Source organism: Gymnoscopelus microlampas (assembly GCF_963454915.1).
Source record: "Gymnoscopelus microlampas genome assembly, chromosome: 10".
NCBI lineage: Eukaryota > Metazoa > Chordata > Actinopteri > Myctophiformes > Myctophidae > Gymnoscopelus > Gymnoscopelus microlampas.
The window spans coordinates 31,812,419-31,823,984 of record NC_139947.1 but is presented as its reverse complement, the minus strand read 5'-3'; the positions used below and the strand labels follow the sequence as shown (position 1 = coordinate 31,823,984).

At 40.5% G+C, this 11,566-nt stretch overlaps 1 protein-coding gene across 2 annotated transcripts in view; it reads left to right on the top strand.

Moving 5' to 3' along the window:
• The first annotated feature begins 1,452 nt into the window (after nt 1-1,452).
• The window catches only part of cntn3a.1 (contactin 3a, tandem duplicate 1), a 114,674-nt gene continuing 104,560 nt past the window's right edge, over nt 1,453-11,566 (top strand). For both annotated transcript variants that reach the window (XM_084069535.1, XM_084069534.1), the window contains exon 1: nt 1,453-2,012. The gene's annotated coding sequence lies outside the window, so the exon portion shown is untranslated. The remainder of the gene's footprint in view (nt 2,013-11,566) is intronic.

Sequence of the window (11,566 nt, the reverse complement as noted above, 5' to 3'; positions counted from 1 at the left end):
GAGGTTAACCTGCTATCTAATATTGTCGATATATCAGAAGGAGCCCATCAGACCAAAACAATGTTGCAGGCCGCTCGTGAGGCACTGACACTTTTAACCATATTAACACATAGAAAAGGAAAATGGTACACTTTAAATCCATAAGAAAATGGTACAAAATCAGATCTATCATAGGCTACCTACTAACACCAACTTGGCTCTGTCTGTACACAGTGTATCCACAAGTTTCCTAGGGCGTTGTGGGCATCACTTCCTGTCGATTTGATCAGGTATACGATACGATACGATAATACTTTATTGTCAGTTTGCACTGAAATTTGTCTTGCGACCCAGAAACAGCCATGTATGCAACATATAACAGTACACACATTTGACATGACACAAGAAAACAACAAAATACAAATACATGCAAAGACAAGAGCAATGTCCACCACTCAGCCTACCCCTGGCTTATAACTCCTGATTAAGCCTCAATGTCGTCTGATGGACAAAGGACCTCTTCAGTTTGACCTTATTGTATGTAGGAACACAGTATCTCCTTCCTGAAGGCAGCAACCTATATTCTCCATACAAAGCATGGCTAGTGTTTGAAGTGATATTCCTTGCCAACCTTATCATACTGTTATCATACGTAGATGTATAGAGCCTCTGAAGTGGTTGTCCAACAATCTTTGAACAAATGTTCACTTGTTGCAGCAGTTGTGACTTTAAAGCTACAGACAGACATCCATACCAGGTGGTACTACAGTACTGCAGGACACTCATAATAACAGAAGTGAAAAACAAAAGAAGAATCAAAGGTATCAAATCGACAGGAAGTGATGCCCACAACGCCCTAGGAAACTTGTGGATAGGGGTTGAACAGTTGCATACAGTAGATCAGTGGTTCTCAACCAGTGGTCCTTGAGGGGGTTCCAGGTGGTCCCCAGATGGAGTTGGTAACCAAATAGACCCTTATAGAGTGTAAAATGAAACCAATTGGACCCTTACGGGTCCATTTGGTTTCATTTACACTCTCAAGAGTTAAATTGTTAAACATCTGTATTACTTGTTATTTACAATAAGGCTACACAATTAGAGAATGCAGAAGAATTGTTCTTTTGATCAACGTTTGCCTGTTATCTCTATGGTAGCCTACCAGATCAATACAGCATGGCATTGTGGACAAAATCTTATCCAACGATAACAAAATATTTGTAAGTTTTGGGTCTGAGAGGCTAAATCTCATCAAATGGTGGTCCGTGGCTCAAAGCCAAATAAATAATGGACCTTAATATGAATAGGGTTGAAAACCACTACTAGATAATTCAGTCACTGTGAACCTGCAGCGTGGGGTGGGGTGGGGGGGGGGGGGACAGCCACTTTAAATGTCCCATGTGCCACTGCCTTGCGCGCCATGCAGCCAGATTCCTCCTCTCCTCGTCATACACAGCACAGTACAGTAGCTACTTGGACGCCCAGCCTGGATGGAGAGACGTTTGGTCGACAGTGACCACTTAACGCGTTTATAAAATGCTAAGAAATCCGCTATGAAAATCAGAAAAGCCACAGACAGGTTAATAAGCCACCGCGGATTTGGAGTGGTTTTAGCTGAAGTCCCGCTGTGGTGCGAACAGAACAGCGCAGCTGCTTTGCCCTAAATTGATTTGTCGTGGAGGAGCTGAGTAGTATAGAGACGACCCGCTGCTTGCAACAGCTCTGGACAAGTGGGCAAAACGGAAAGAGTAGCCTATTTAGACTATCTTAAGAAGGTTAAGTTATCTACGGACAGTAGCCTATTTAGACTAATAATCTAAGAAGGTTAAGTTTACGGACAGTAAAGAGATAATGGTTTAGTTTGCTTCTCCGTGGACGACTTCTATACTTCTTTAAGGAGACACAGACTCAACTATTGTATGTATAGATGTTGGATCCTGCTGGTGTGACGAGGAGTGAGAGATGCGCGGAGTAACATGGATAATATCCGAGAAGGGATAATAAACACATACATAAATTACAGAGGATACACTGAGGTAAGTAACACACATTTTACTGTTGTAGATTATATTGGATAATTCTGTACCCCTTTTGCTACAATTCCCCCTAATGTTATTCCTATCATCAGGGTAATCATGGGTTGAAATCTTTAGGTCCTACTTATATTATTATTTGAGATGTAAAAAAAATAAAAGGGGGGAAAATCGACCATTGTCTATTTGAGACATTAACTGGGGACGCTGATCGTGACTGTTTAGATGTTTCCCCCCTCCAGCTCTGTTTTGGTAACAAAAAAACATTTTATACACATTGCAAGCTAAGCTATACTGAAGGCAAAGTGTCCAGCTGTTCTGAATGCATGAGCATACTGCTGCCTTTGACGGCTCCTTGCATTTAAAGCCATGTGTATTTTCCCCCATTGGGATATGGATGTAGTAAAAAATAAAAAAATACAAACACACAGGCTTTCCATCCTAGTACTGTATACACAATATTTTCAATTTCCTAACTGATATGTAAAATGCACAACTCTACAGGTTCCCATTTTAATAGCCTTCACTTTGTCCTCCAATTACCCCGGGCATTATTTTGCCATGCCTCTGCTTCTTTACAAAGGGACAGCAATTCACCTATGAGTTGCTTCCCATTTAAACATCATGTTAAACTCATTTTCCAGCAGTGATCAACAGGGACTGGAATTCATCAAAGAGCTCCTATAGCTTGATTGTGGTTCTGATTGTCGTGTGTGTGTGTGTGTGTGTGTGTGTGTGTGTGTGTGTGTGTGTGTGTGTGTGTGTGTGTGTGTGTGTGTGTGTGTGTGTGTGTGTGTGTGTCTTTAGTACCCTCTGGAGCGTGTTAGTCCTGTGAAATCAAGTGCCCATATGGTTCAGAGAGTGTACTTGTACCCTGCAAAAGCTACATAGATTGGAAATGTTTCAACATTCTCGCAATTTAATTTATACCCTCCCAGGCTCACAATTCAGCATAGATGTTAAGAATCTCCTGTTGATACTCATTCTGCAAGGCAAGATTGACAATTCTAAGCACTGCCTTTTGATTTATTAAGCCATTATGTTGACAAATTGCTGCCTGTATGTTCCATATAGGCATAAAGGGAATCGTTACTACCCAAAGCAAAGATGAAATTCCCGTTGCTGATTCCTGTGGAATGCAGTCGCTCGGTGTAGCCAAGTGGTTCTAATTGTAATGCTACTACTCTTCCCCTCTGGGAAGTATGCTTATGGCTAAGCACGCCTCTGATGATGTCACAGTTGATCCAGACCATATCAGGCAGAGAAGAGCAGAACATGTATGAACTTCATTCCACCTCATTGGGCAATGGCACGTGCACACTGGTGCCCTGGGTCTGGTGAAGTCACAACATGGTTTGTAGATGCATGGATATGCAATTTAACAAAGCATATTAAAAAAAACAATTTGACTTTGTTGTATGTCGGATGGCGATAATATCCGATCTATAAGCTTCTGTTTGAGTTCTCTTTCCTCAGTTTCCTGATTGGATAAAATTGATACCCCGACCTGAAAATGCATTTTCTGTTCACTAAAGAGCTGGAGAGAGGGGGAGACAGCTGTTGCTGAACAAACACTCTATATAGCAATGATTACTATCAGAATATAAAGCTATTTAACACTTATTAAAAAAAAAAAATCACTTGCTGCACCTTTAAGCATGAGCTAACATTTTAAGAAAACCTAACCTACCAGCCTAATCGTGCAGGAGACTATAAGAACAAGCACAGTAATTATCCCTTGCTGTTGATCTTTCCTAATTCCCTTCTATTCCAAAGTAATGAGATAGTGTGTTGAACAGTAATGAATGCCACCTACAGATTTCAAGCCCTTGGTATATATTATGGGGAAAGAGTGACTCACACACTGCTGAGTATAACTTTTAAAATAGTTCATCTGAATCTTTAAGATGCACCTGTCACTGCTGCTATAGTAGCCCCATGTGGCCTGCTTTCCATCTTCAACAGCATACTCTCTCTGTTTGTGGTTGGCTTAGAAAACAAGAAACAGACTAGCAGTGTTTGCACTGGTTCTAGGCATGGCTTTATCGACATAATTGTAATTACACCATCATATACGACTCATCATTTGTGGGGTCTATACCAGTTTTTGACACACGTATCTTTATCATAAGCATATATGTAGGCAGGGAGTGAGGAAGCTTTCAGCGTATTCAGATGACTTACTCCTGTCACAGGGGACCCGAGGACGAGTGCATTCAAAAAGTGCCCCTGGTGAGGTCTGGAAAAATGAAGAAGCTGGCGTGTGTTATGTCATGCCTGCGGCTTGTGTGCTTAGATCAAAACACCATTAGTCTCTTTGTCTTGTGGCACTATTTGAGGCAGCTTCATGGCATGGGAATATTGTTGGCGCATCCTCTCTCTCCCCGAGTTGTATCATTTGTGAGAAAAGTAAAAAAATAAATATACGGTACTGGCCCACATTAAAAATGAGGATATCTTTCAGCATCTCAGTCGTGGGTATGTGCATGTAGTTTCTTGAAGAGCAAGATTTCTCACCCTAATCTTGATATCTCCGTCATTACAACCAGCTAACACCTTACATTTGAGACATGCTGCAACATTGCAGTATTTAGGTTAAAAAAAGGATTTACTGTAGCTTGAGTATATTTTCAGGAATTGATAAAATAATTATTTTATAATTATGACAAACACATGTCAAAATAAACTTTTCATGGACACAAAAAAAATGCAGCCACACAAATGGACTAAAAGACACTAATCCTAGCTACATGAGATGACAATCACCAGCCTGCCTTTGGAAGAACAGCTCTGACCATCAATTAGCAGAATATGTTTTTCCCTAGCTATTTTAGTCCTCTCTGCATTTACATTTGGGTGAAGGACTGAGTCTTTAAATGAGCCTGTACAATTCTATCATCTAATTAGGACTATACTGTCAATTTTTCTCCCACTGTTGCAGAGAGCTGCTTCGTAAATGTTTCATTCATATGCGAGTTCAATCAACGTACACAGGATTCTAGGGAAATTTTACGTCCCGTACCACCACTAGTCTCGACTCAAGCCCCACCAGAAAATGAATTTTAAATGACTGGATGCACTTAGAGGACGAAGATGAGCTCTACATGCAGGAAAACACTATGATTGAGCTGGTGTCTGCAGATCAAGTGAAGTCAAGGCCTCGGCGATTAAAGATGCAGCATGATTTTTTCTGGTCTTTTCTTGTTCCTGTGCAGAGTGGGAGTTTGGTCTCATTCATGATTCAGAGCTGGGGGTGGAGTTGGAGGTGGGGATGTTCACCCATTTTGTGTGAATTTCATCCCTGCAACAGAAAGGACATGGCATACTATTTCATTAATACTTTTTTTTTTTATGGCCTGAAAAATTGATGGCGGCAGAGAGATTGGATGGAATGGAGAGGGTCAAATCAACTGCCATCACCTGTCAGCTTCTGTGTCGGACTGAGCTGCCATCTATGGTTTATCTACTCCAGCTGGTGCACTGTCAGATTAGAGAAGGAAGAGGAGGAGTCTCTTAACAACACTGTACTTTTTTTTTTTTTTTTACCATTACTCCAGCTTATAGCTTGATCTAAGCCAATTTCCCACATTCTTGAAGAGACATTGAAAACCTTCAGTAGCAGGAACAACTATAGCGACATGTTAAAGGACTATCTTGTCAGCAAGAGTTTTCAATCAGTCACTAACTAAAGTGCACTAACTACAAGAACCCTAGCGTCCCTATTCTGGGCATGTCATAATAGCCAAACACATAGCCACACATAGCCAAAAACATTCAGCGTAAATAGGTAAACGTTAATGCAACTGGCAGATCTACAAGATCAACAAGCTTACAGATCAGCTTTTTTCGGCAAAGAGATTTGGTGTACAGGGGAAAAAGGAGGGGACCAAGTATAGACCCCTGCTGGGGGACCCCAGTCCCCGGTAAGTTTCAAGTCTCTTCAAGTTGATACTGTACAAAATATGTGCTACACATTAATGGAATCCAATGCCTTCCTCAAAAATCGAACAGTATAGTATTCTTTACAAAAAGGTGGGCAGTAATATATACTGTGAGTTGTAGTCAGTGGAGTAAACATGCCAGACAGTTTGGACCTTTAATGCCTGTGCCTACTGTATCTTTTCAATTAATCCAGGATAGGAGTCCTGCATATTCTAATTTACAGTTCAGCACAGTAGGGCCAGTGTATCATATAGTGCATGGACACTATTCAATTTATAGCTATCACTTATAGCCACCATATCTATAGCCATCATATTGCAGACTTAATGAACCTAAAGACATCTTCATCACTAGGAGAGACTGTACATAAATTTGGGCATGGTTATACTTTTTTTTTTGTCTGCAGGCAATATGTTGGAAAACCTTCCTCATGGTTCATAGAGTGACAGAAGACAACTCAGAGACACAGCTGACAGTGTTAGAGCTCGAGTCCAATTAAACATAACTTGGTCAAAACCTAGTGTATATGGCTTGACAACCCATTGTCTTTTTTCTCTGGTGACCAGGCTGTAGCAGTACAAGAAGAAGGCACAAATATCAGAGTATAATTGCACATTGGAAAGAAAAAAGTAAATTATGCATGGCGTCTCCTGTAGGTTGAACCTTGGGGTTAAAGTCTAGCTGTAGTGGCTTTCTTGCTACCTTTATTGTGAATTGTTTCACAGTTTCTGGTTAAACGGAGGCTGGTTGTGTCTCGGTCAATCCCAGTCTCAGCCGACCGTCCCATCACCTTGGGCTATGGGATACCACACTGCCTTGCACACCGTTAGGCAGAGAGAGAGAAGCAGTGGCGAAGCATGTTTATGTTTAATATGTTACTGCATTGGCTATTTATCTTCCCAAATATCTCATTTAGACATTTTAGTGTACCGTTTAAGCTTAAAACGAGAACTTTTGTAATGCACCATTCGGCCGTTATTTTGAATTAGATTCAGAACAGTGTAGCAGCCCTGTAGTGTCTCCATAATGAGAATCAGCTGTGTGTGGAGGAACGTTGTGCTATGGGAATGTTTATGATGCTTTATAAGCATACTTATAATGCCTTATAATCTGCTTATAACACTGTATAAGTATAATTATAAGAACTCATAAATACTCAGTGCTTTATAACAATAATCATAACACATTATAAAGCATATTATAATGACTTATAGGTTAAGTATTATATACTTCATAATTGCTGGACATTCACTGACTTTTGGGCAAGGATCATTTGTAATACATTATTTTGATCTTATAATCCTATCTGATATTAAAATTGCCTAGAGGGTGGGTGAGAAATTTAATTTTACTTTAATTAAGCACCCAATGGCCACTTATAATGACTTATAATCATCATACTATATTGCATTATAACAGTGATTACAATGCATTTTAAAATCCTTATAATGTAAGTATGATAATTATAATTACGATCCTGGCCAAAAGAAAAGTCACTGAGTGACCATTAATTATGAAGTATTATAATACTTGACCTTATGAGTCATTATAAGAGGCTTTTAATGATTATTGTTATAAAGCATTATGAGTATTTATGAGTTTGTAAAACGATAACTACAGTGATATAAGCAGATTATAATGCATTATAAGTTTGCTTATAATGCATTACATGGGATGCATAGCAGGTGTTACCGTTTAATAAACAACTTTTAAGGTTTCAGCTTTGCTAGCTTGTATACAAAAAGTGAGGACCCAATGTGAGCCAATGAGAACTTGCATCAGGCACAGAACACTCTATGTGATGCAGGACATAAGGCACCTTCCCCGGGTAATAGAAATAAGCCCATTAGAGTACATTAGCTTGCTCCAAGCCACCAGCAACAGCTATTTCATGTCCACAGGTAGCCAGATCAAAAGGACCATCAACAAATACTGAGGGACACAGTTACTGCTACGCTGTACAGGGGAGTAGGGAGTAGGCGCTAACAGACAGATGTTTGCTGTCATCAGAAAGGAAAAAAGGGAAAAAAAGGATGGCATTTGCATTAGTATTCAGGTCCTACATAAGGATTTGAGATACCTGACAGGGATAATTCATTCCCCACATGTGGCCAGTACTGGATCATCCAGGGAGAAATAGTAGGGTAAATGTAGATAATATATGAAGATATTTTATATTGTTTCATTGTTAACTTCCTTTGGAAACTGTAGATAAGTTTGGAGAGATTGTGGAAGGAAAATATCCCATATTATACTGTCATTTTCAGACGTGATTGTAGTTCATCTTTCATGCATTTCACCCCGTTTCTGAGAGAGAGGAAAGAAGACAGACCTTGAAAGTAAAAAATGTGGAAAGCCTCTCCTATTATGAATTTGCCTCGCTTGCAGCAAACAAATAAGAGGGTCCGTTTCGCATGAAAGTAATTTATAGGTCTTGTCGTCACCACTTGGGTCACAAGGGTAATTAATTTGTACTATAGAGACAGTCGGGCTGTGCCGTAGACACGCCCCAACTCTCAGAGCCATCATCTGAGCACTCAAGCTTCTTTGGATCAAAAGACTGTCTTTTATCCTCCTCACTAACCCCTCTGTCTGATGTCTCATGTCTCTGGGCTTGCTCAGTAATAGAGATCAAGACATCCCTGTTATAGGTCTACTGATACTTGCATTTAAAAATGGGGTCAGCAACTTAACAATTCCCACCTTCTGGTCATCTTCGATTTATACACTGTCATTGGGTAAATGCTAATTATCCCCTCCAGGCCGGAACGGCTGTGGACAGGGGTTATGTTTTCGCCCCTGTCTGTCCGTGTGTCCGTCCATCCGTCACCAGATAATCTCCGGCACCGTTGGACTTGGATCAGCATGAAACTTTGCACCTGCACTTTCAGTAGGCCAAGGAAGAACCTCTGCCCCGCTATAACAGGGCACAACAGGGCACTTCACGTTTTAGCCTGTAACTCTTGAACCGTAGATTGCACAACCCAAAACATTTTTAACCCTGGATTCCTTGGATCATGATTCAACTCATTAGGTCACGCCCATTTCTGTCTGACAAGATTTTCCGCCATTTCGCATTTCAAAGATTTTGTTCATTCATCTCTGTGGAGACGTAAATCAAATCTGTCAGCCTTTTCAGATTCCATTCCGATTGGCTACGATTGGCTTTCAAAGTTTGTGGGAGGGGTCCGTTTTGAACAAAATGCCACAAATCATGATGATGGGTGGGGCTATAACACTGTTATAGCACAATGTGTAAAATGTGAAGCAGACTGTTAGTAGAAGAGCCTGCTTCACATGTAGGTCTATAGCACTGTTATAGCGCAATGTGTTTCATGTTTTCTTCAAAACACACTTTTAGCTACTACTCCTACAAATGTTGTCCAAAACACACGCAGATCGAAATACATGATCTCTGAAGTCATGTGATCAAGATGTATCAGTCAGATTCTATTCCGATTGGCTATGACTGACTTCCAAAGTTCGCAGGCCCTGGGTAGGCAACCCGGCCTGGTGGGGATCTGCACTCAGAGGATCGCACTTCTCTAGTTTTTCTTTTGTTTTTGGGTTTCAAATGTTCATACATGAAACGATGCTGACTTACTGGAAACATTTTTGTGCTTTGCCAGTAGTGCTGTGCTCAAAATATTGAATATTGGGATATGTTTTGGCGCCGCCTGTATTGTACAGCATAAATATGATAAGTCCATATTGCAAAAATTGATAGCCTTTTTGTCTGTTTTTAATAAAATGTCTGAATTTGTATTGCACTGATCCCTATACTACATACTGGCAAATCCCTCTGTACAGTATGTAGAGGGAGGGAGAAAGAACGAAAGGAGAGTGGCGAAGGCATGCAAAATGACAGTGAAACTAAAGCTCTTAAAGATCTTCGTATATCACATATGTAAATATTTGGAAGGTTTTGGGGGCTTTATCTTGTAGCATTTTGATCATGTGCAATTGTGCCCCGTATTGGCAATCATATCGTGACTCCTGTATCGAGAGTTACCTGCCAATACATAGCCCTATGTGCCAGAGTTGCAGAACTGCATATGTATTCATTGGGACTGGTAAGCTAAAACAAGTTAAACACATTTCACTGCTGTTTGACTCAAGCTTCATCTTCTGTATCCAAACAAGTAATGACGTTTTCAAAGGCACCACTATGACATGATATGAAAAAGGTTACGTCATTTTTTGTTGAATTTCCTCGGCTCCCCTTTTCCCCATGTTAGAGGCATTATCTCGAGTAATTTATTCCGCGCTTTTCTCACAATTGTTCCCGCAAAGGAGGAGCGCTCCAAAAATATCCCGATGAGAGGAGCATGAGAAAGGATTCAAAGTCTTTCTGTTTTGTTATTAAAAGCCAACATTTACTCATGACATTAACATTAATAACTGCAAGATGAGTTAGAACTAAGTTGACACTCTAAACCCAGTCTCCATGAGATTTACTGTGTGTGTGTGTGTGTGTGTGTGTGTGTGTGTGTGTGTGTGTGTGTGTGTGTGTGTGTGTGTGTGTGATGTTTAGTACATGCTGTGAGGCAGCAGTGCGGGCGAGCATGTCAGGCAATGCACTGATGTATTTAAATAAGCATCAGTATGATCCGTCATGCCTTACAGTGGCACAGAGATAAGAGGCGTGCAGATAACTAAGAAACTGTGAAAATACAACCCTTGTGCTGTGGTTGAACCTTTTTGCCCCTTGCATCATGAAGGTACTAATTCTTTCTTATTCTCATGTATGTATCTGTGCGTTCTGGTTCAGGTTGAATGTGCCAGTGACGGGTAGTCAGGCTGACTAAAAACGCCGATTCTACAAATGCCTTCAGTAGTTCGCACACTTTCAAGACTTTTCAAAAATGCCCAGAAATAGCAGATTTACAAACTGTGAGCTTGTACATCTGCTATTTTTGAATAGCCGATGCAAAAATCTGAAATGGCACAGATGCTTTCCCGGTTTTAACTCCGAATCAAATGACATGCCAGTCTGCCGAACCAGCCTATGATGTAGAAACTTTACTCTGTTGATTTGCCAGGAAAGATCACTTACATCGACATATTGGGTAGGGTGATATACAGTAGTATACAAAAACAAATACATAAATACAGCTGTGTGTTTATCACTGAGAAACAACAGTGTCTCATTATCATGTCACAACTTTATTTGAGACTTCAATGGAGTCTAAGCAGGGATGAATTACACTTTAGTCCTTGAGAAAAATCAATTGTGTAAGTCTCCCCCCTGGGGAACGAAAGTGGTTTTCACGCAGCGTACAGTACAGTCAGCTCTTTATGTCAGAAATGCAAAATCCTCCCGGCTCTGAAGAATTTTAGGTGCCAGGACAGAGCTTTATTACATGCTAGGGTAGTGGCTGACAACCAGCCTGCCTTTTGTTTTGTCTCAGCAGGTTTCAGTACAATCCCTTTATGTTTCACTTGCAGCCATGATCCCTATTATGCAATGTTAAGCACACTTAAGCACAACTCTTCTTACAAGTCTTTTGTAAGAGCTTTGCTAGGACAAATCAGTGTCTATGTTTGCACAAGGAGCCAAGGTTTCATGCTCGCTCTCTACTGTATGTTCGTTCATATCAAATATCTGGTATATT